Raw genomic sequence first — 15921 nt, forward strand, 5'->3', positions numbered from 1 at the left:
CGACCTCGGGGACATCATTGTGTCAATGCCCAGGAGCCGCCCCCCGGAGGCCGAGAAGCCTGCTTCGCTGTCCCAGCACCGCGGACAGCACGGACGTGCGGCCTCCTCCAAAGGCACCACTGTCTTGTCCTGAAAGCAGAGGCGCTGCCGTGGGTTGTGGCCGCTGGGCTGAGTCAGGACGCTCTCCTGCCTTTGGTCCCCTGGGCCGAGGCGAGGCCAGGGGCCCCCAGGGCCCCAGACTCCGGCCCAGAAAGGCCAAGACCTTCTCGTCCTCCGCTAAGGACACCTGCCCGGGGCCAGAGGACACCCTGTCAGGACAGACCGGGCCGCCAGAAAGCAGGAGAGAGGAGCCGGGCTCTATGACTGCTTAGCGCCCAGCGCTCCTGCCTCGGCATCCCCAAACCCTCGCGGGAGCCTGGGCCACCTCAGTGGGCGAGACAAACAGCAGGCTCCTTCCAGCTGGCGTTTGCTGCTGACCCGACAGCTCCTCGGTCCTGAGAACTCCTCCGGTGCTCCACTTACGGACCACGGCAGCCTGAGCTAGTGCTGTGCGAAGAACCACAGGAACCGCTCAGGGTGGAAGTTTACCCGGACCCCCGGGGTGAGAGATCAGGTCAGGAAAGAGCCATGGCTGGAGCTCCGCAGGGGCAGGGGCGAGGGAAGGCCGGGCCGCCGCAAGGGGTTATAGCTGGATAGTTTTCTACTGCATGAAAATACATATCTTTCTTATCCATTCTGTCACATGGAACAATTGTTTTCTCTCCTTTGATTTTGATTTTCAGTCTATGAATTTCCTCTCCAGTTAGATGTGTTTCTTGTATACAGAATATCAATGGGTCTTATTTCCTGACCCACTCTCTCTGGGTTTCCTTTTATTGCAGACCTGAGGCCATCTATATAAACAGTTACAACCAGCATACATTGGTTCATCTCTGCTATGCTATCCTCCTGTTGTTGGCCCCCCACTTTTCCCTTTCATTCAGTTGCCTGTCTTGTTTGGTGATCCTCCTCTGCTGCTGTTCCTGGAACCATGATCAGCTTTATCTCTTTCTATAATATCCTTTAGCATTCTCTGTAGGGTTTGTTCGATAGTCATAAATTCCTTCAGTTGTTCATCATGGAAGTATCTTATTTTCCATCAATTTTAAAAGATGGTTTTTCAGGGTAGATCAATCTGAGTTGGAGGTTGTTTTCTTTCAGGGTTTGAAACACTCCAAACTCCTCTTCTTGACTTGGTGGTTTGTGTTGATAAGTCTGCTGTGACTCTCATTGGTTTTCCTTTATAGGTGATCTGTCTCTTTTCTCTAACAGCTTTAATATTCTGTCCTTGTGCTGAATTTCTGGGATCTTGATTGTTATATGTCTGGGTGTAGATTTACTTTGGTTATATGCCTCACTTACCTACATGCCAGATCCATTTCCCATGTTTGGCAAGTTTTCTACTATTACTTCTGTGAATGCCCTTTTAATTTCATTTGTGTTGACCCCTGCGTCTTCACCTACACCTATCACTCTTAAGTTATACTTCTTTGCATCATCTTGCAGCCATTGCATTCTTTGTTATTTTTAAGAGTTATTTCTTTGTTATTTTTAAGAAATCTTTCCTTTCGCGATCACTAACTGCAATCCTGTCTTCAAGGTTTGAAAGTCTATCTTCAGTCTTTTTCAAGCAGATTTGCCAGCTTTCGACTGAATGTTTAATTCCCTGAATCTCTCTTTGAAGCTGTTTCATGCATTGTGATTCCTTTCTACCTTCATTCAAGGTGTCCATCATTTTCCTATGCTCCTCTTTATTGTCTCAGTCTTCTTTAGACCTGCTGAACAATTCTTTCAGTATGTTTGTGATTTCTTCTTTTACCTGAGACATTATTTCTGATTTGACTGTTTTTACAATCTTATGAAGTTGTTTCCTTACTTTGGTTGCTATCTTCTCAGAGATTTCAGGTGTGTGATTCCCATTTTCTTCCATGACCATATCTCCCAGACTTATTCTGTGTGGGCTAGAGGTCTCAATTTACTTTTGCTCCTTCACCTTGACATTCTTCTGGGTTCCTCCCAACAAGCTGGTTGTGGGGTCCCAGGTGCTTCCCATGTTGGCTGCCCCAGGCAGTGTAGGGGGATGGGACAGGCACCTGAGTTCCTCTAATTCCAGACTTACAGAGAGATAGCAGGGCATGAAGCAGGCTTCTCTAAACCTGTGCAGCTACACTGTGACTTCGCTGATTATCGGGGGTGCATGTAGGTGGGGCTGCTTCTCTCAGCCTATGTGTCTATACTGGGACTCCCACAATGGTGTCAGACACATAGGGGTGTGTTTGTCTGATTCTTCTGTGGGTGATGGCTGCCTGAGGGAACCAAGAGCCTCCAATGGTGGCCTACAGATGCACAGGGCTTACCTGGCTGTGTGTCCCTGCTCCTGCTGGCTGCCTGCAGAAAGGAAACTTCTGGTGGCAGCTCCCTGAGGGTGAAGGTGGCTCTGCTGGTTCTCTCTGCCCATGCTGGCCACTTGCAGGATGTGGCCTTTTGGTGGTGGTGCTTAGCAGGCAGAGGCAGATCTCCTGGTTCTCTCGGCAGAGGAAAGGGCCTTCTGGTGGTGGTGCACAGCAGGAAGAGGCACATCTCCTGGATCTCTTGGCCTGCACTGGGTGCCCAGAGCTGTCCATGGGTGTTTTATACAGCAGGGCCTCTGTTCAGGAGCTATGGGTCCAGCTGCAATCCACTCTTGGGTTACAAAGACAGTGGCTTAGCTACTCTTGCTCCAGCAGGGAACCAGGCTGGGAGGGAGGGCGCACGGTGAGCTCCATTAACCTGAGCTTCTCTGTGGCTTCTGATGTGGGAAGGACAAAGGCACTGGGGCTGGGGAAGTGTGCTGCAGTGCCCACCCATGTGCCTGATGCCTGCCAATGCATGGTGCTGACCACAGCACAATTACAAGCTGCCATCAGTCTCCAGCCTGCAGCCTGGCTGTTGCCGGCATCCTTTGCCTTTATCTGCAGCCACAGTTTTGCAGTCTCAGCCTCTGCCCCAGCACCATAGCCCAGCCTTCCCAACCCTGCTGGTTTCTGGCTCCCCCAGCAGTGCACAACACCAGTGGCCATGCCGCTGACATCGTGGGAAGAGAAGAAAGAAGCTCGGCTGCTCTCCACCTGCCTGGGTCAGGACGGGACGGTGCAGTGCATTTCCTAGACTGTCAACTACAGCTCTGCAGATGTGCGTCTGCAGATAGAAGGCACCCCGTCCCTTCCCAGGTCACAGAGGGGCAACCAGGGACCCGCCGACTGCCTTCCCACACGCACCTTGGGGACCTGACACTTTGGGGTTCTGCGCAGTCAGTTAGAAGAGCACTGGTCATGTGTAACATAGGTATCCTGGGAGAGGCCACAGAGTGACCTCCAGCACCTTCCCCAGACACTCAGGTAAACAGCTGCGCCTGCAGCAAATGAGGAGCCCAGGACACCAGGAGAGGGTGCAGGGCCCGCCCTTAGGACAGAGCCATCCAGACTTCAGACAGGCGCTGGGGATCCTCCCTCCAGACCTACAGCTCCTCGTAGGCCTCAGGCCTGCCCAGGCCATGTACAGGCAGCTGGGCCTGAGGGACACCAAGCTCTGTGCTGGGCCCAGAGGTCCCAAGTGCAGAGCTCAGCCTTGCCCAGGACACCAGGCCAATAGGTTTAGCCCATGTTGCTGCCAGCCCAGGGGCCTGGAGCCAGCCTCCTCCCCCTCCTCCAGAGACAAGAGGCACACTGCCACCCCACTCAGCATCAGCCTTGGTATTGGGGGCCAGCTTCACCAACACTGTGCCAACTTTGGTGCCATGGCATGGCACAAGACCCCTTCACTGGGGTAGGATGGCATCGTAAGGACAGCTTTGCCTTGGGACTCAGCACCAGACTGGTGAACCTAACCCTGGCCCGATCTAATAGCACCCATCTCCAGGCCGCCCAGCAGCTAGGCCTCAGGTGCAGCCCCAGAGTGGGGAATGCACCATTCTCTCCAGGAAGGACTCTTGCTGAGCGGCACACTGACCCTGCATGGGGATAGCCCTCCCCTGGTCACCACAGACACAGCACGGGGACCTGGGCCATCCTGGGAAGACAGCGGCTGTGGCTGCAGCCCACAGGAGATAGGCAGGCTACTTAGGACTCAGGGAAGCAGGACCAGGAAGCCCAGTGACCGGGAGGTAGGGACAAGCACCCAACAGCTCCATGCCCAGGCCCTGTCGCAAGCCACTAGGCACAGGAGCCACTGGGAAAGCTGTGTCCCCATCTGACAGCACAAGCCAGACACCCATCAGGGGCAGTCAGTGTGGGAAATTCCAAGATAAAGAGCTGAAATGGCATTTAAAGGAAGCCAATGAACTTGAAGAAACACAAAACTTTCAACACTCCAATAGGTAAATTTAACAAAAAAAGCAAATTTAAAAACCAAATTATGGAGCTGGAATTCTGGCAAGTTGAAAAAATGATAGCAGGCCTCAGGGGCAGCCTGGACCAAGATCTCCATGGAACAGGACAGAAGAGATGCCCACCAGACCCGTCCTAGGAGGTAGCGTTTCCCTGGTACTAAGCCTGACAAGGATACAGCCACAAAGAAAGCTCAGACCCATATTCCAGTGAAAATGGACATGGAAGCCATCAGCAAATAGTAGCAAATCTAACACAATAGCACGCAAGCATCCCCGTGCTCAAGGTGTTTCTTTCCAGAGATTCAAGGGTGGCTCGACATAAGCCAATCAACAAACCTGGTCTGTCCCATCAAGCAGAGGGAGGACTCAGGGACCATCCCAGCCTGGGTGCAAAAAGCATCTGATAAGATTCAGCCTAAAATACCTAAAATTTACTGTTTTAGTAAAAATCCTTGTTATAGTTTATGTTTGGATGCCCCCCCCACGCCTCATTCAATCATGGATGCAGCTGAGTCTGGTGTTCACGACTGGTTTATTGTCTAGTGGTATGAATACTTCACCTGCGCAGGGGTGGGGCCAGCATACAGTGTAAGGGTGGGAAGAAGGTATATCTTTTTCTTTTGCTCTATTCCTGCCTGCTATTTGTGGTGGCCATACACGGCAGCCCCACCATGCTATCCAGCCTTAGAGTAAGCTGACTGTGGACTGAAACCTCCAAAAACTGTAAGAAATAAACCTTCCCTTGCTTCATTTTGGGCATCAGGTATTTTGTTTCAACAATGAGAGAAAAATAACTCAGGCGACCCCAAAACAGTAAGATCCATGTAGGAGACAAAAGACCAACAGCATCCACAACACACTAAGTGCACCTATGGGCCGAGGACTCAGTAGTGTGGGAAAGGGTGAACAGATGACTCGCAGGAGATGGGTCCTTAAGAGGCCCTGGACAAGCAGCCACCTCCAAAGACTCTCAAAGATCTTGCAGGGACCAGGGTGTGTGACCAGTGGGAGAGCGGAAACGGGGCAGGGGCAAGAGGAATTACAGACTGCAGAAAAGGGTACTTTTTACAAGGGAAGAAGAGTAACAGAGGAGGACCTGCTCCTCCCTCCCTTAGAATCCCAACTTGTCAAGTGGCAACAAAGGAAACAGATGGCCAGTGAGTGACCCAGGGCCTGGCCAATGTGGGCTCCGCCCGCTCATAGGAAAACAGGCTGAGGAGAGTGAGCAGCAGAGCCCTGGCCAGGGCTCAGGCTGAGGGCAATATCTGGGGCAGACGCAGCCCTGATGGCAGCTCAGGACATTTCCCTGGAGCACCATAGCTGCGTGGGGACAGGAATGATCCAGGATGCTCGGAGGAGACTGTGTGGCTGGCAGCTAGGGCCTGGCTCACTGTGTCCCTTGGTTTAGTGGAGCAGAGCATGGTGCGACCCTTATCAGCCCCTTGCCAAGACTCTTGACTGGGATGTGGTCCCAAGGACACAGGCTCGGAGGTGCAAGGATATCTCAGAGACTGGGGGAACCGTGTTCTAAAACATTTCTAATCGTAGAGAGCTGAGAAAGCCTGAGACACGGCTTGCAGGAGACGGACAGGTGAGCTTGCCAATGGACCCGACTGGGAGCACTGTCAGCAGAAGCAAGGTGCTCTGTGGACTCGGTGGGCAGCGTGTGTGTGAGCCTGGGGTCCCGGGGCAGTGACAGCCAGACGACAGTGACTTCCCGGAGCTGGATGCTTGTCCTGTGATTACGGAAAGAGAAGGGGACAGGACCATGAAATAGTGCAGGGCATGGGCAAAAAACACTGGTCACAGACATACTCACACACTCAATCACACACACTCTCACATTCATACACACATACATTCACACACTTACACACTTTCACACACATGCTTTCACACTCAGTCACACTCAAAACTCACCCACTGTCACACTCAGACATTTACACACATACACACACAGTCACACTCACACACACACAGCATGCAGGGTGGAGGAGACAATGGCACAGGTGCCCAAAACGCCCCCCAGTGTGTGAAGGAAATGTGGCGAGAAAGCTTTTGTGCTGGTGCTTACACTTCAATGAAGCATTGCAAATAAATTATTTTTAAAAATTATGAGGAGGATCATCCTACACAGCAGTGGGGGGTGATCTTCATCCTGCAAGTGAAAATACAGAGCAGCATCTATGGTGGGCCGTACACCAGCCTCCACACTGTGACTCTGCAATCATACGTATATTGCGGAATAAGACAGAGAAGCTCGCAAGTGTTCCAAGAAAATAAAATAGCCTAAAGAGAGAGGAGATACAGTAAATATATTCCTCATCAAGTTAAAAACTGGCATTCTTAATCTTCAGTTATAAGTATCAATATAAACTTGTAACTTCTTTCTTCCCTAAAAGATTTATTTTCTAGTTATCTCACTGAAATAGCTTAGCAGTGATGAAATCCCAGCAGCAACCGGCACCACAACTGGCACCACAACCGCCCAGACTGTGGGTTATAAAACGCAACCCAGGGCTCCGTGGAGAAAGAGCTCAATCCAATTCTCAGGCAGGGAATATACAAGGTGAACCTGGCACCTGTTTTTGTATGAGAGAGAGAGAGCAAGAGAGATAGAGAGAGAGGGAGAAGGAAGGGAGAGAGGGAGGGAGAGAGAGAGGGAGAGAATAATTAAAATATACTTACTGGAGCCAGAGGACTTCTGCCCAGCCCCAGCACACTGGAGACTGAGGCGGGAGACCCCAAGTCCCTGCCAGCCTAGACATTTAGTGGCTTATTGAGACCCTGTCTCAGATTAAGACAGTCAAAGCCCTGGTTCAGCTCCAGTACCAAGGAAAATAGACACAGTGGCAAAACCAGGAAAAATTCTCAGAACAAATAATGGTTACAGAGGCAGAAGGGTCACTGGGAGTGCAAAGCCCACTCGCCTGGACTGCACAATGAGACCCTGTCTCAAAACACCAGAAAAAAAAAGAAAAAAGATTAAAAAGCATAGCAAGTCTAACAAAGTCTGTGTTCTGACTTCTAAAGAGAAAGGTCTCTTAGGCTCACTGTTTTGGAGGTTCGGCTGCCCACCCTGTGCTGGCCGTGGCCAGTGTCACGATGCCATGGGAGCCCAGGTAGAGCACGGCTGGGGACCGAGGGGAGAGGAGCAGCCCACAGACCTACCAGGCCAGCTCACCCTGACCTGGGACCTCAACTCACAGCCCCCTGGGGTCCCAGCCTCTCCCACAGGGATCTTGGGGACACTTCCCAAACCATGGAGACCAGGACTGTGACAGTTGAATCCCAGATATGAAGTCTTAATGACAGTTTTGGGGTGGAAAAGAAAATTGTTAGTCCCCTTTGGAATCTGCCAGAATGCCAAGAAAAATCAATCTAAAGGCTTTAATTAATTTAAAGCCAACAAGCTAATTCTGAAAAAGACCATATTAAGCATGGCTCGTGTCTTCCCATGGGACCCGTATTCTGGATTAAACAGATCCTCCTTCCGTGGCTGTGCTGTGTGCCTGCGAGCACCCTGCACCCCTCTGAGCCTTCTTACAGACTATGAATGAAGAGGACACCCCCCCCCTCCACCATATGGGGAGGACTGAGTCAGGGCAGGGTGGTCTCCTCTGTAGGACGGGAGTGTGCCTTCTCCAGTCCCTTACTGTATCAATTCAAGGGGCCACAATGTATCTATCATGTATTCCCAGTGAGGAGCTCCTTGACCGCAAGGCACTTTTAGCCTAGAAGCAGCTGTTAAATCAAATGGAAATGTTCAGACCACATGGATTGCAGGAACCTAAGTGGTTCTTAATTATCCACGCTTCCTGCTCTCCTAAAAAAAAAAAAAAAAAAATATATATATATATATATATATATATATATATATATGGAAGACCAACGCAGACTTGGTAGAAAATTACCAAGCAAGTAACACCGATGCTAAAGTAACAAGCACAGAATGCAAGGAGGAGGAGTGGCCACCTCTGGAGGGCACCATGGGTGACACACCAGCACAGGCCCAGGGGTGCCAAAGTCATGTTAACTGCCCGGACAAGCAGGGCCAGGGCCGAGATTAATGAAGACAAATTGCACCTGAAATGGCAGCATCTCCTAATCCGAGGGGAGCTGCCTGGGGATGGCTGCAGAAATTGCCTGGCACCCCAGAACACATGCTAGCATAATTCACTGTGTCCTGAACCGAGGAGAGAAGCAGGCCTTCTCCAAGTGCATGAGTGCAGAAATCATCTCCAGGCGGGGTGGCAAGGTCCCCGATGAAAAAGCTAGCAGCAGAGCGCACGCAGCCAGACTGCGCACAGAGAAGCCCTGCCAGATACAGACGTGTGAGGGCTCCCGGGAGGGGTCGCCCGCCACAAGCCACTTGCGTGTTTTGAAAATGCTGGCAGCAAACCATGAAGGAAAGGAAGTACGGCAGTGACGGGCGAAAGCCACAGCTGCAACCATGCAAACAGCTTTTAACCGCGGTTCCCTGACCTTCTCCCGATGGAGCAGAAACAGGACCTGGTCCTCACCTGCAGCACCAGCCGCATGTCTGAGGTCCCCATAGGAGGCCCGGAGACCTGGGCCCTGCCCAGGTGACTGAGGGCCGGGTGGGCCGAGAGTCCTGACCTCCCACTCCTGCCCTCAGGGGTTGCCTGCTGTGCTCTGAGCCACCTGGGGCCCTTGGAGCTCTGTCAGAGCTGGGAAGCCTGGCTTCCCCTCACCCTGCAACATTTGTATTTTCCCTGTTTCATTAAAGAAAATATTGCACTGGAAACAATGTTATTTTGAAAATTACTTTCTTGGTTCCTGGGCCACTAAAATTGAATTTCAAACAAAAGTGAGCTTGGAGGCCAGGTATCCCATTGGAGCTGTGCTTCTCCTGCCAGCGTGGGCTAGGACCCCAGGAAGGCCTGCTTGTCCTTCCAAGTTCCTGACCTGTGGCGTGCAGCTCAGCCCAGCCCTGTCCTCGGGGGGCACCGATGAAGTCAGTTTTGGGCAGCACTGGGGCACCACTGCCTGGAAGTGGAGAAGCCCTGGAAACCGCTGAGACTCAGGCACGAGAGCACATGCGGTCCTGCTTCTCTGATCAGTGACACAGGAACAGGAGCATCTCTGTGCAATCATGAATGTTCCAAACCAGCGAACTTTCCCCAGGGCCAAGACAGGAAGCTGGAAGCACCCAGGCTCTCCTTCCTGGGAGAGTCAGCCCGAGACACAAAACCTGCGAAAGCCCCGAGGAAGCTGTGGGTGCCAGGGTAAGAGAACGCAGTGGAGACCCAGAAACGAGGAGGAGACAGTGACACCCTGCAGCTGCACTGCCAGGGCTGCCAGCAGTGGAAGAAAGATCTGGAAGGCCACAACCCAGAACATCTGCATCTACAGATGAGAAGAATGAGGGTGACAGCATTTTCAAGATACTTCAAGATCGCCATTATTTCTGAGTCTGAGTTCATTCAAGGTTTTCACTTGCCAAAATGCTATCAACCATCTCACAGCCATTTTATAATTATAATTTAAGAGTATCGTTAGTAGTCCCCACGGGCCAGGTGTTGTGCTAGGTGTATTCCCCACCTGTTACCCGGCGAGCCAACAATTTTATACTCATTCTTCATGTACACCCCAATTCCTGTCATTTTGGTGTCCCGGGAGGTTTTACACACATTTTATAAAAGCGGACACTGGGTGACGTCCACACCAACTCAGGACGCAGTCAAAGGTGTGGGCCTGAACCTGCCTCCCCTGTGGAAGGTCTGGCCACCCCTCAGGCACACTGAGGAACTTAAAACTGGGCACAGCACAAGATCTGCAGCAAATAGGTACATAATCTCGGAAGCTTGGCACAAGGAACAGAAAGCTCAAGATTTCCTTTTAATTCTCTTTGAAACAAAAAGCGTATTGTACATGCAATAACACTTCTTTTTTTTTTTTTTTTTTTTTTTTTTGTCTTTTTTCCACGCAGCTCAGGTTGGCCTTGAACTTGCAAGGATCCTCCTGCCTCAGCCTTCTGAGTGCTAGGATTACAGGTATGTACCACCGCACCCAGCTATACTAATGCCATTATAATAAAAATTTAACCAAAAGCTGCCACTTTTCCATCTAGGAATACAGAAAAGTACATGTGACAGGGGAAGGAGATATTAGTCAAAGTTAGATAATTTTACCTAGGCCTAGAAAGGACCAGAAAAGCCACACTCTTGGATCTAGGAGTAAGTGGAGCAGGATAGGGATAAAACTGCCACTGGGCCACAGCCATCATTGTTGCCTCAGGGACAGGAGGGGAGAATCTTGCAACATCTGCGCTTACAGTGGCAGGGACCGTGAAGCAGAGAAGACAGGCAGAAGCCACAAACTACAAATTCATCAAAACCCATCGGCCATGCACTAGAAATGTAACGTGTACAGAACTCCAATGTCTGTAAGTCACACCACAAGAGAGTTAACTTAAAAGTCAGCTAAGGAAACTAAGCCAGACTCAGAAAGTTTGATATCATACATTTCTCCTATCTGAGAAGCCTGAAATACCAATAAACAGATGATAAAAAGAGATGTCAGGAAACTAGAAGACAGACTCCTCCATCTGGGGGAGGTACAAATAACTGGAATAAAAAGATAAGAAAAGGGGCTGGGGATGCAGCTCAGTCCAAAGGCCCTGGGTTCAACTCCCAGCTCTGCAGAACAGCAGAAAATCAAGATCTAAACAGCTTCTCATTGAGGTCTCTTGAGGCCACCTTTGCTGAGGAGCTGCTGGTGTGTAAGGAGCATTCCCCGAACAGTCTGGAACATAGCAAGGAACACTGAGGCCAGAGCCCACAAAGACTCCTAGAGCCCCATCACCACCTAGGGAACCGCCGTGGCACCAAGAAGACTCAGTGAAGTGTGCAGAGTGAGCAGAGTGAACAGAGACGAGGTTCAGACATTGGGAGCACCCAAGGACAAGGATGGAGCGAGCCTCCTGGAGACATGGGCAAGACTTGAGGGAAAACCCAGTGCTACTGAAGAGTGAAAAGAAAATGAGTTGAAGCAAAAGTCGGCATTGTTTTGTTATTCTCTGTGTTATCGCATTGCTTTACCCCTTTTGTCAGAAGGACTGAAGTAGAACAGAAAGGAAATGCTGTTCACAGATGCCTGGCCGACAGCAAGCGTGGCCCAGCCAGCCCTGGACTGGCTCTGTCCTGGGTCCTGAGGACCAGCTGCCCCACAGGTCTGCAGCCAGAGCCAAGGCTTCACTCCCTCTGGGGAACCAGGCGGGACCCTGCAGCTCTGCTCTGCTCTGCCCTCAAGGCCACAATTTGAAACCGAAGCCAAGTGTCTCTACTGAAGAGGAAACAGTTCCAAATGAAAGCTCAGAAGCAAAAATGAAGATGCGATTGAAGATGAAGCCTGAGGCTTAGAAACAGAAACAACAAAGAATTTTAAAGAAAAACCACTTCCGGGAGCTTTCCAAGGTGACGTAGATACTGATCCTAACGTTTCCAGCAGCAAGGACGCCCAGAGCAGGATGCTGTGCTCTCGAGACCTGGCACTGACAATCCCGGTTCCAGGCAGAAAAAGGTCCTAAGAGACCCTCGTCCTGGAACTGAGAGTTCCCAGAGACCCCGAGGACCGACCCCGGGCAGGGGAGAAGTACTGGTTACCAAGAGCCCCTTACATGAGTGTGTCACTGGCATCTGTGCCATCACAGCAGTTGAAACCCCATAATTCAAGGGACTTCCAGTGTCTTCTCAACAACCAAAGAATTAAACCTTCAAAGGACCTGTGTCGAGTCAGTGGCTGCCATCCCAAGGAGGACAGGGGGACACGGCCAGGTGTCCTGACACTGAGCTACAGAGCTGCTGCCCCGTTGCCCGGGCGCAGGGCTGCGGTAAGGAGCCCCTGAATGGAAGAGCGGCATGGAGGCACTTGGTGAACAAAGCCAGGCATCTAGGGACCTGCAGTGGTAATAAAAGCACTGTGCTCCTTTACTACAAGGAAGAGAGGAACCGCAGCACTGCAGTCTGGCAGTAGCACAAATGTAGAACAACACAGAGAGAAATCATTTGAGCAGGAGATACCACCGATGAAGAGGAAGACATGGGATTGAAGGAGAAATGTCAGCGTTTGGGACCACAGAGCCAGCAGAGCCAGCATAGCCAGCAGAATCCAGCGCTGAGGCTTCCAAACGCACTGGGTAGAGTTATAAAAGTGTCTAAAAGACTTTAAAGGAGGTAAAGTCAAATGTGCCACCTCCAGGTTCTCTGACCTGAGGACTCTGGCCACCTCCCATGGGACTTGCAGCAGAGGACTTGGGGGACACAGGAAAGGATGACCCCAAGGCCTCCTAGCATGGGTTATTGTAAAATCTCAAGATGCATGAGATGAGATTTCTCTTAAAATACAAAGCAAAGGCTGGCAGGACAAAGTGAGCCTCAGGCCTCTATGTGGGCAGTAAGTGGCCCATTTCCACTGAGAACAGAAGAAACGCTCACTGCTCTCCCATGGAGAGATGCATAGAGGGGGGTGCACAGCTGGCGGTGTTAATGAGCAGCTCTGAGGGCCTCAGGGCGGGCACAGAGCCAGGGATGGAGCCTGAGCGCACAAGAGGCCTTTACTGGAAATACCATCCCGTGTCTGACAGCTGGAGCTGTGTCCCAATTAACAGCTCTATCTGAGACACAGATGTCTCTGAGGAAAGTGTCCTGGGACATAAGGCTCGGTGTGACCCCTCCCTGTCACCCACCTCTGTGTCCCCGCTCCTCCCTGACACTACTGGTGTCTGAGGGGTGGGGAAGAGGAGCCTCAGAAGAAAAGGAAAGCCTGCAGGTCACCACAGGGTCCAGCCCTCCACCCTGTCACCTACACTTTGTGGCTGACACACATGGAGAGGTAGCAGGTGAGGCTGGAACCAGAAAGAGACAAACACTTCCATCCTAAGCCCCACCCAGGTCCTCTTCGGACTTCTTCCCCCAGATGCTAGGCACCACCACCCCACACTGCCATGCCCTCCCTCAGGTGGGGTCAGCCAGGCTCTGTGGAGGTGAGCAGGTGACAAGGGAGCTGACATCCTGCTTTACAATGGAAGTCGTCCATGCAGCTCCGTGGATGCACCAGGCTGCTTCCCAGCAGCTGCTCCCTCCACCTCCACCATCCTCGGCCTTTCCCTCTCCGCCCAGCACCTGCTCAGTCCCCAGAAGCCTCCTCACTCCTTTCTGCCCTTTTCCATCTGCAGTGACCTCCAATCCATCCCTTGCAGCCACCAGGCTGACTCATGGACCCCAGCCAAGGGGTGTGAAATGTGGCGCCGGTCCCTTGTGTCTGCCTGTGTCACTCAGAGCAGCACCCCCATACCTGCCATGCTGCTGCAAAGGGCGGGACCTCACTGGTCTTTGGGGGCAGCACCACTCTTCCACACACACAGTGTGCTGCTCATCCAGCCTCCTGCTGATGGTGCTTGGGGGTAACACAGCCATCAGCGTGGGTGTGAGGATCTGTCTGGATGAAAGATCTCTCCACGGGTGCACACCTGGGGCCACTACCACTCATGGTGCCAGGCAGGTCAGGATCACAGTCAGCAAGAATTTGTTAACTTCCAGAGGCAAACTCCGCATACCCTGGCTGCTGACCCCTCCGCTGGGTCTCATGCCTGCCAGGCAGCGGCCGAGGGCATCCTGCTGCTCAGCTCACAAAGCTGTGCTCACCTGGGTGTCCAGATGCTGCTCCCGCTGCCACACGCGGTCTCACCACACTGACTTTCCTGGGGTTCATTCTTTCTGGTCCACAGCTACCTGCACAGATGGGTTGAATGCAGCACAGCAGCCCCGCCAGAGGACTCAGGGCCTCCTACCCTCGCCCGGCCTCTTGCTGGCCTGAGAGAGGCTGCCGTGGGCCGAGGGCACTGCGCTTCTGACCCTGAAGCCAGGGCTGTGCTCAGAGTCAGAGCCAACCCTCCCTATCCAGACCACAGAGGCCAGCAGTCACAGCAGCTCCTGCCTGTTGCCTGTTCCTCAGCGTCAGTCAGGCCGGGTTATCCCTGTGCTCTCTCTAAAATTAGATTCTAAGCCCAGTGAGTCCTTAAACTGTCAACCGGATGAAACCAGGGACTTGGCTTCTCTTCACACACACACACACAGAGGTTCTTTCCCCAGGTCTAGCTGTCTCACACGGACCCCGGGGGTTTTCACCACTGTGGAACACACAGCCTAAGCACATCCCAAACTATACTTGAAAGGCCCCAGTCTGGTTCTGATCCACAAATCACTCAGTAGACTCCACCTCTGCTCTCTGCTTCACTGTGGGGCTTCTTGGCAGATTTTGGGCCATGAGAGATGTTTGCAAGTGGGCCATACACCGTGCTTCAATTCTGCTCTGCTTTACCGTGCTGCCACCAAGCTAGGTGGTGCCTCACCTTCTCAGCAAAATGGGGACTTCACACAGCAGTTTTATTTTTAAGCTTTGGTTGAAGTCAACTTGGGTGACATTAGAAGACACAGTAACAGACCCAAATGAGAAAGTCACCCACACAATGTTACCCAGAAAGCAAACCCATCGGACTAGATCCTGCGTCCCCTACCACTCACATGCCCTGGCCCAGCCAGACCTGCAGTCTGTCACTCTGCAGCTCAGAAAGCACATTTGCTTTGCCCTTTCTGTCTCACAAAACTGCCTGTGTCTGCTTGTCAAACATACCAATCCAAAACCATACAAAACATGCTCCTCTTTCCCTAGCAATCTGCATGGAAAAGCTTAAACCCACAATCACTGAAACCTGCTGGTGGACGCTGTCAGCCAGCACTCAGCACTCAGCAGGACCACACACATCCAGCCATCCTCGGTAGTAAGAGATATGTGGTCCCCGTTCACCTGCTCACATTTGCACCCCAGGCTTATCCAGGCCAAGACGCCAGCTGCCGGGCAAGTAGAGAGACTTGGAGGGGGCACAGCAAGGCCTTGGATACGAACACCATGGGCCTATGGCACGAGTATTGTTTTTCTTTCAAAACAAGAGATGTTAATACCTGGGTTGTTTTTTTCTCAACTAAACCTTGTGTTCACAGCTGGTGCTGTGGATAAGGAAGTGGGTGTGGTGTACGGTTTGGACACTCGCCTCTGAAGGGCTGCACATAGCGAGCGCCGCTGTGCAGGGGCGGCCTCGGGGCCGACTGCTAGAGCTGACTGAATTGTCTGAGAATAATCACACACCCTGGGCAGGTGCAGCGAGGCAGGAAAGCGAGGTTCTGTGTCAGTTATAAATGACTCCATTTCCTAGCCTGATCTGTCTGGCTTAGGAAACACAAGACACAGAAAAGGACTCATGCACGAATATCTCCATGCAGCAGGGTTGGTAAGATAGGGCTGTCTCTGCTGCAAAACATGCCTGTGCTCCGAGGGACACAGGTCTGGGACCCATGATGGCAGTGAATTAAAGCCTCAGGGATTCTCCAACAAACCTCCCCTCTTCCTAGAGGATGACATTCTTGTTGGTAACAACGATATCTTCTCGTGTCTCTGTGCTTTGACCAATACACAAGTGCAGCAAAAGAGTGGGT

At 51.8% G+C, this 15921-nt stretch overlaps 1 long non-coding RNA gene across 2 annotated transcripts in view; it reads right to left on the reverse strand.

The window, feature by feature from the left end:
- Nucleotides 1-15400, reverse strand: part of LOC134476101 (uncharacterized) — a 49173-nt gene extending 33773 nt beyond the window's left edge. The window contains exons 1-2 of one of the 2 annotated variants that reach the window (XR_010047587.1): nucleotides 15236-15400; nucleotides 14074-14160 (exon numbers count right to left, since the gene is read on the reverse strand). This is a non-coding gene — a long non-coding RNA (uncharacterized LOC134476101). The remainder of the gene's footprint in view (nucleotides 1-14073; nucleotides 14161-15235) is intronic. The other variant, XR_010047586.1, reaches the window with a different exon arrangement.
- Between the last annotated feature and the right edge of the window lie 521 nt (nucleotides 15401-15921).

This window comes from Cavia porcellus, unplaced genomic scaffold, assembly GCF_034190915.1.
Source record: "Cavia porcellus strain 051 isolate PalLab524CR breed Dunkin Hartley unplaced genomic scaffold, mCavPor4.1 scaffold_1, whole genome shotgun sequence".
In the NCBI taxonomy this organism is placed as follows: domain Eukaryota; kingdom Metazoa; phylum Chordata; class Mammalia; order Rodentia; family Caviidae; genus Cavia; species Cavia porcellus.